The following is an 8922-nucleotide window of genomic DNA, read 5'->3' as shown; positions in this document are numbered from 1 at the left end:
AGAGGGATGGTAAGAAGTGGCCCAACGAGGGCAGCCATAAGGTGCTCTGGGATGCTGGACCTTTGGTAGCCCTTACAGTGCCCTGGGCTGGAGCCTGGTGGAATGGGAAGACCCGGCCTCTCCTACCAACTCCCCTTTTTGCATTCAGAAGGGCTTGATCCATTAGGCAACACTTCCAGCGAGCACCAACCATCACATATCACTCCACTCATGTTTGCCGATGACACAGTGTTTTTATATTTTCTTCCAAATCATTGATAAAAATGTTGAATAGCATGAGGCTTAGAGCAGATCGCTGTGGGTGTCCACTAGAAATACCCCCCTAGAATGATAATTTCCCAGCATGGATTTATCAAGAACAAATCGTGTCAAATTAACTTAATAGCTTTCTTTGACAGGGTAACAAGCTTCATGGATGGGGGAAGCGGTAGATGTGGTATAGCTTGACTTTAATATGGCTTTTGATATTGTCTCACATGACCATTTCATAAACAAACTAGGGAAATACAACCTAGCTGAAGCTACTATATGGTGGGTACATAACTGGTTGGAAAGCCATTCCCAGAGAGTAGTTATCAGTGGTTCATAGTCAAGCTGGAAGGGCATAACGAGTAGGGTCCCGCCAGGATCAGTTCTCAGTCCGATTCTGTTCAATATCTTCATTAATGATTTAGATAATGGGATAGAAAGTACACATAAAGTTTGCAGACGATACCAAGCTGGGAGGTGTTGCAAGTGCTTGGGAGGGTAGGATTAACATTCAAACTGATCTGGCCAAACTGAAGAAATGGTCTGAAGTAAATAAGATGAAATTCAGTAAGGACAAATGCAAAGTACTCCACTTAGGAAGGAACAATCAGTTGCACACAGTGGTGAGTTGGAGCTGGTTCTCACCGGTTCGCGCGAACCGGTTGTTAAATTTTGAAGCCGGTTTAGAACCAGTTGTTAAAAGGTGGGCAAACTCCTGCCCACGGGCCACATCCGGCCCGCAGGACCGTCCTGTCTGGCCCACCTGAGCTCCCGGCTGGGGAGGCTTCCCTGGCTGAGAATCCCTTTTTAATTTTTACTCACCCGGCGGCAGGTGCTCTGGGTCTTCGGCAGCACTTCGGCGGCGGGTCCTTCAGTGCCACCGAAGACCCGGAGCGAGTGAAGGACCCGCTGCCGCAGACCCGGAGCAACTGAAGGAACCAGTTCTTCAGTTTTTGGCAGCTCATCACTGGTTTCACACATACAAAATGGGAAATGACTGCCAAAGAAGCAATACTTCAGAAAGGCATCTGGGGCCCTGTCATAAAGGGAAGGGTAACCACCTTTCTGTATAGAGTGCTATAAAATCCCTCCTGGCCAGAGGCAAAACCCTTTTACCTGTAAAGGGTTAAGGAGCTAAGGTAACCTCGCTGGCACCTGACCCAAAACGACCAATGAGGGGACAAGATACTTTCAAATCTGGGGCGGGAGGAACAAAGGGTCTGTGTGTTGCTTTTGCCGGGATCAGATCAGGAGTGCAGCCTTACAACTCCTGTAAAGTTAGTAAATAATCTAGCTAGAACATGCGTTAGATTTTCTTTTGTTTAATGGCTGGTAAAATAAGCTGCGTCTTTTTGTAATTTAATTGCCTAGAGGGATTCTCTATGTTTTGAATCTGATTACCCTGTAAGGTATTTACCATCCTGATTTTACAGAGGTGATTCTTTTACCTTTTCTTTAATTAAAATTCTTCTTTTAAGATTGATTTTTCATCATTCTATAGATCCAAGGGTTTGGGTCTGTGTTCACCTGTACCAATTGGTGAGGATTCTTATCAAGCCTTCCCCAGGAAAGGGGGTGTAGGGCTTGAGGGGGAAGACATCTCTAAGTGGGCTCTTTCCCTGTTCTTTGTTTAAAACGCTTGGTGGTGGCAGCATACGGTTCAAAGACAAGGCAAAGTTTATACCTTGGGGAAGTTTTTAACCTAAACTGGTAAGAATAAGCTTAGGGGGTCTTTCATGCAGGTCCCCACATCTGTACCTTAGAGTTCAGAGTGGGGAAGGGACCTTGTGGATTACAAGTTAAATATGCGTGAATAATATAATACTGGAAAAAATAGAAAACCTCATTCTGGAACATATTAGCAGGAATGTTGTAAGCAAGACACAAGAAGTAATTCTTCCGCTCTACTCCATGCTACTATGGCCTTAAATGAAGTTCTGTGTCCAGTTCTGGGTGCCACATTTCAGGAAAGATGTGGACAAATTGGAGAAAGTCCAGAGAAGAAAAACAACAACGATTAAAGGTCTAGAAAACATGACCTATGAGGGAAGAATGAAAAATCTATGTTTGTTTAGTCTGGAAAAGAGAACTGCGCGGGGACATAACAGTTTTCAAGTACATAAAAGGTTGTTACAAGGAGGAGAGAGAAAAATTGTTCTCTTTAACCTCCGAGGATAGGGCAAGAAGCAATGGGCTTAAATTGCAGAAAGGGCGGTTTAGGTTGGACATTAGGAAAAAGTTCCTAACTCTCAGGATGGCTAACCACTGGAATAAATTGCCTAAAGAGGTTGTGGAATCTCCATCACTGGAGATTTTTGAGAGCAGGTTAGACAAACACCTGTCAGGAATAGTCTAGATCAACGGTTCTCAAACTGGGGGTCATGACACCTCAGGGGGTCACAAGGTGCTAACATGGGGTCATGAGCTGTGAACTCTTCGGGGCTGACAGCTTCCAGCCCCCATTAAATTAAATTACCCCTCCCATTTTTAATGTATAAGGGGGGGAGGGGTGTCACACTCAGAAGCTTGCTGTGTGAAAGGGGTCACCAATACAAAAAGTTTGAAAACCATTGGTCTGCCATGAGTGCAGAGGACTGGACTAGATAACCTCTCGAGGTCCCTACCAGTTCTGATTCTATGATTGCAAAGTTCTTATCAGGTTTGAAGCTGTGATGGAATAAACTGCTAGTTTGCAAAATCTCTCTGGAAATTACCCACACAGCTTTGGGGTCATCAGTCTTTGTTTAGAGCTTCGTTTTTAGAAATCCAGTTCAGAGAAATGAAGCAGGATATGAAGACAAAATGGAGATGTTTCCAGGGTCTTTTATACCCTCTGCCACGTGGATGGAATTTTACTGTTCCAAACAAAGCCCACAGCATAGTTTGTGGAAAAGTACAGGCACAAGGTGGCGTCCACGGTCACATGAGCAAGTCACATGCACTTACATGGCTTTGATGACTCACAGGAGCAGCCAGTGCCAACTTGGAGGCTAAGGCGACCACAGGAAGACTTTCTGGGTGGGACAAGTTTCTTCTGGGGCCCATTGTGCAAGTAATTTGCCTTTGAGGAACCATCAACACAAAGCTGTCTTGCTTCAATGTAGATTTTTACCTGATGGGTGTTACCCCAGGAACAAACACATTTGGGATACAGATGTATAGCCAATATTCATAACTTCAGATACATGCATATAAATAGAATAATCACACTTCGCAAATCATAACTTTTCCATTGACGCCTTACATGACATACTTTGTACAAGTTTTGTTGTAATTGTCTAACAGTGGTAGCAATAGTGATGTACACGGTCACATTTCAATCATACAGCATCGCAGTTGTCTGTAGGGTTCCATTGTTGAAGCTGATTTTGGTGTCCACGAAGTTGATACTAGTGTTCCAGAACAAACTTAATGGATGGGTGGTGGTGGTTGAAGTTGTGGTGGAAATCTATGAGGGAGTTTGTTGTCTGTCCAGAGGATGAAAATATCATTGATGTATTACAGGTATATCATTAGTTTTGTGGTGCGTTTGTCCAGAAATTCTTCTTCAAGGTGGCCCATGAAGAGTTGGCTTATTGGGCGGTCATCCCAGTATCCAGGGCTGTTCCCATGGTCTGGACAAAGTATTGTTGAATGTAAAATTGTTATGAGTGAGGATGAAAAGGATGAGTGTGGTGATGTGTTTGTGGGGGATGAATTTGTAGAGTTTGTTTTGGGGTTGTTTGGGGAAAGATTTGATGATATCCTCACATTCCTGGGTAAATTGTTTTGTGGTGTCATCTTTGAGGTCTTTATAGTAGGTGGTGTCAGAGAGTTGTTGGTTGGCCTCGTTAACGTAATCATCACAGTTGAGGACTACAATGGTGCCCCCTTTGTCTGCTGGTTTGATCACTATCATGTAGTCAGACTTCAGGGACTGTATATCTGTCTTCTTGGTGGTGGAGAGATTGTGGTGGATGTGATGTTTAAGGATGTCACAGTCAATCAATGTAATGATTAAGAGTGTGCATTCATCTGCTCTTTGTTGTCCGGTCAGATGATTCTTTCTTCTTATGATTGTTGGTGGGATCGTGGTAGTTGTGAGTGGTGTCATCATTGTTATGAAAGAATTTGTTGAGGCTACACAATCTCTTTCACCTTGTATTTAGCAGTGAAACTCTGAGTTAGTTTCCCAGACCTGAAGAAGAGCTGTGTGTAAGCTCAAAAGCTTGTCTCTCTCACCAGTAGAAGTTGATCCAATAAAAGATATTACCTTACCCACCTCTCTAATATCCTGGAACCAACACAACTACAACAACGCTGCAAATATAAAATAAACACACATTATTTAAAGGTGAGCTGTAATCCTAAAATGAAATTTGAGTTAAACACAGAAATTTGTTCTATATGCCCCCACCAACCATGGTGTGGGGTCATTTAGCAGCTAAGTTTTAACTTACTTTTAAGAAGTTTACTTTCCCATTCTGTGAAATCCTTTTGAACATCCTGGTTTGGGAAATCCATCCTAACATTCATTTTTGTGATCAGAGATTTCACAGCTCTTGTGGGTTGCATGACTTTTCTAGTCCAATGCTGCTGCAGATTGATGCACCTTGGGCAAGCTAGAAAGTCTTGGGCAAGCTAAGGAGTATCAGAGGATTTCCTAGGGGCAGAAAAGAATGTTGTAAAAATGTGTAGGCCTTTCTGTGGCCTTGTTACCACAGCATCTTAGCCCCTGACATAAATTCATGAATTTACCGATGTAACATCCTGTATTATTACCATCCCCATTTCTCAGATAAGAAACTGAGGCACAGTCAACTACCTTTTCCAGGGTCACAAGGAAGTCTGTAGCAGATCCAGGAATATATCTCACACCTCTTGAGCCCCAGTCCAGTGCCTTAACCACAGCTTGTTCAATGCTAAATTTATCCACAGCCCGGTTCAAGTACAGCATTGGTAGTCAGATGGCCATGAATGCTAATCCTGGCTCTGTCACTGTCTCACTCTGTGGCCTTGGTCAAGTCATGTCCATCTTATTGCTTCAGGTTCCCACTCTGCAAAACAGGGCTGATAACACCTCACTGGAGTGGTGTGAGGAGTGCTTAATTGGTTGTAAAGTGCTTTGAACATGTGAATCTGTGTATAATAAATGTTATTAATTATTTCTAATCTTGACTCCATTTTACTGTTAATTTTGCAGTTTGCCTGTAACTGTAGAAGAAACCCTTTCCAGACCACTTCTTGCAATGACCATCTTACTCACATTCAAGTCAAAATGATAGTATTGAATGGACACATTCTAGATTATGTGGTACTGAAATTTCTTTAATCCACAAACCAGACATGGTCACAAGAAGTCATCTAGCAAAGTAAAAATGTCTGCAGTTTGATGTCTCTTCCCTTCTCATAATAATGTAGTTCATTAATATTGTTACTATCCTGGTTGGATAAAGATTTAGTATTATCCTTCAGGGTGTGGGGTGGGGAGCCTCCAAAATGCTGGTTAAACTGTACCATATGGGACATTGTGATTCTTTTAGAAGTTTTTGATCTGAATTAAATGAGTCCTCCTTTCTCTATTTAAATTTCACCATCACTGGAAGGAAGATGCTACTGATAGTGGAAATAATCACAGTACCTGTGTCTGCTTTACAAGAAATGAATTTCTCGAGATATTTCGTAGACCTCTAGGAGCTGAAACACCAGAAACACTGTACTCAACTATACATCTGGTTAAGCTATGTGCTGGCGTGGGAAGGAGTGTTGGTGATTTTCCTTAAGAACAAAGACTAGGAAAGTTTAGATTCTTGCGTCAAAAACATCAATGTATGTGAAGATACCAATATTATTTGAGTACATATGTACATTTTAAAAATTTCTGGAAGACCAGTGGACAGGTATTCGAAAAATGTATGCATGTGGATACATCCATTAATCTTTCTTAAGAATGTAGGTGGCTCCCATCAGCATAGTGTGTGAGAACCTCATAATTTTTAATGTACTTATCCTCGCAACACCCCTTTGAGGCATGTTATCCCTATCTTACAAATTGGAAACTGAGGCACAGAGAGACTAAGTGACTTGCCCAAGGCGATACAGGAATATTGTGGCAGGCTAGGGAATTGAACCCACTTCTGCCAAGTTCCAGGCTAGTGCCCAACCCACTGGTGTAGTGTATCTATATGAAATGAGTTTGGTATCTTCAGTCCATTACCCAGTGAACATGGGTTTTGTGGTTTGGACGCACCAGCTGGCACTGATCATCATCATTGTTAGTAATTAAAGCAGAGAGGCCAAGGATCAAATGGGTACGATGGCTGAACTCTACTTCCTGCCAGGGGTGGTCCTGTGAGGGCAGGGTTGGACTAGATGACCTCCAGAGATCTCTTCCAACCCTAATCTATGATTCTATACTGACACGTAAGTAGGGAAACTTGCATTGCCACTGTCTCTGCTGTACCTGCTCTTCATGTCACAAGACGGCTTCAGTCTCCAGGTCAACCTGGCACTTTTCAGAAGTACTAAACTGTCATCCCCACCCCCAATATCTGGTAGCATTGCCCTAAGGTTCAGCATGTCTGGTCTGAGGTCTCTTAGCATATAAAATAACTAAGGGTGAACTGCCATGGGATACTAGATGTTACTTTTGAGGTTTCCACCACATGAAATCAGTAACAGTGAGGGGAGATCCTTTCTTTCATGTGTATAGGTAGCTGCCCACTATCATACCATAGCAGCATTCTGGGGAAGAAAGAAATCTCCTGAGAATGTGATCTGGCTAAACCAAATAGAGGAGACATTTGCTAAGGAGAAAAATACACAGGGGATCAGGGAGAGAAGTAGTTACATGGTCTGAGCCTTGAGGTGGTTCCTCTAGATCAGGGTGAGGTTCAGCATGGGAATACCTACACTGTCTGTGCTGTATGTAAACCCTAAATAAGGTAAAGGCTTCTGTTTCCACAGCTGTCATCCAAGCACCTTTTACCAGCCCCAAACAAAAATACCTGCCCTTCTGCTGCGATGCCCTTTTATTTCATTTCTCTGAGGATGCAGGCAGTCAGGCAGCTACAAAAACACAATCACTCTTATCCCTCTTCTGGAAGCTCTCTGAATCTGAAAGAACACTCTCACCCTGGGGACATACACACTGAAATGAGATCCTGGCCTTCCCCTATAACTATCCCCCCCTTATTCTTCTGCTATCATCTTCAGCTCGAATTTGATTTGTAGATGAACATGTTGCATTTAAATGATCAAGATCTCTTCCTGATCACTTTTTTATCTTATTACACTGCTCTGATATGGTTTGGGTTAGACATTCCATTCTGCAGGGCGAGTGGTGCCCAGCTTTTATCTGTTATCAGAGCTTTGGGCTGGTCATTTACTAATCTAAGACAAATGCATGTAATAACCTATTTGTCCACAAAGATCATAGAATCATAGAATCATAGAATATAAGGGTTGGAAGGGACCCCAGAAGGTCATCTAGTCCAACCCCCTGCTCGAAGCAGGACCAATTCCCAGTTAAATCATCCCAGCCAGGGCTTTGTCAAGCCTGACCTTAAAAACCTCTAAGGAAGGAGATTCTACCACCTCCCTAGGTAACGCATTCCAGTGTTTCACCACCCTCTTAGTGAAAAAGTTTTTCCTAATATCCAATCTAAACCTCCCCCACTGCAGCTTGAGACCATTACTCCTTGTTCTGTCATCTGATACCATTGAGAACAGTCTAGAGCCATCCTCTTTGGAACCCCCTTTCAGGTAGTTGAAAGCAGCTATCAAATCCCCCCTCATTCTTCTCTTCTGCAGGCTAAACAATCCCAGCTCCCTCAGCCTCTCCTCATAACTCATGTGTTCCAGACCCCTAATCATTTTCGTTGCCCTTCGCTGGACTCTCTCCAATTTATCCACATCCTTCTTGAAGTGTGGGGCCCAAAACTGGACACAGTACTCCAGATGAGGCCTCACCAATGTCGAATAGAGGGGAACGATCACGTCCCTCGATCTGCTCGCTATGCCCCTACTTATACATCCCAAAATGCCATTGGCCTTCTTGGCAACAAGGGCACACTGCTGACTCATATCCAGCTTCTCGTCCACTGTCACCCCTAGGTCCTTTTCCGCAGAACTGCTGCCTAGCCATTCGGTCCCTAGTCTGTAGCTGTGCATTGGGTTCTTCCGTCCTAAGTGCAGGACCCAAGAAACAGGACCCAAGTCAAGAAACAAGATGGGCACTACCCAGGCAATGTGTTTACATCTGAATTTTGTATACATTTTGAAATAATAAAAAAGCATGTAAGGAAACAGAAAAACCCCAAACAAACTGGCTCATGAATCTTTATTGCTAATCAAATATGAACAAAGACATTGAGACAGTTATAGGAGATTGCAGTATATATCTTAAATATCACTGCATCCAACCAAAGGAATTCATACCAGCAAGTACAATGCCTGTACATCCCTAGGAAAAGGATCAGATGCATTTCATTTTGGTGGAAAAAATTGTTTATTAATTACTATTAATCTATCTTTTTGGAGACCGCCAGGCTGTCAAACACAATTTCCAGTGCTGAAATAATGTATCTGAAACCCATTGGCTAGGCATGGACCCACAACAATATTATTCTTTATATGTTCTTGTACAGTACTCATTACTGTAGGATCTGCCACAGTGCAGTACTAGACATTGCA

This window comes from Caretta caretta, chromosome 3, assembly GCF_965140235.1.
Source record: "Caretta caretta isolate rCarCar2 chromosome 3, rCarCar1.hap1, whole genome shotgun sequence".
In the NCBI taxonomy this organism is placed as follows: domain Eukaryota; kingdom Metazoa; phylum Chordata; order Testudines; family Cheloniidae; genus Caretta; species Caretta caretta.
The sequence above is the reverse complement of the archived record's forward strand: the minus strand, read 5'-3'. Positions refer to the sequence as shown.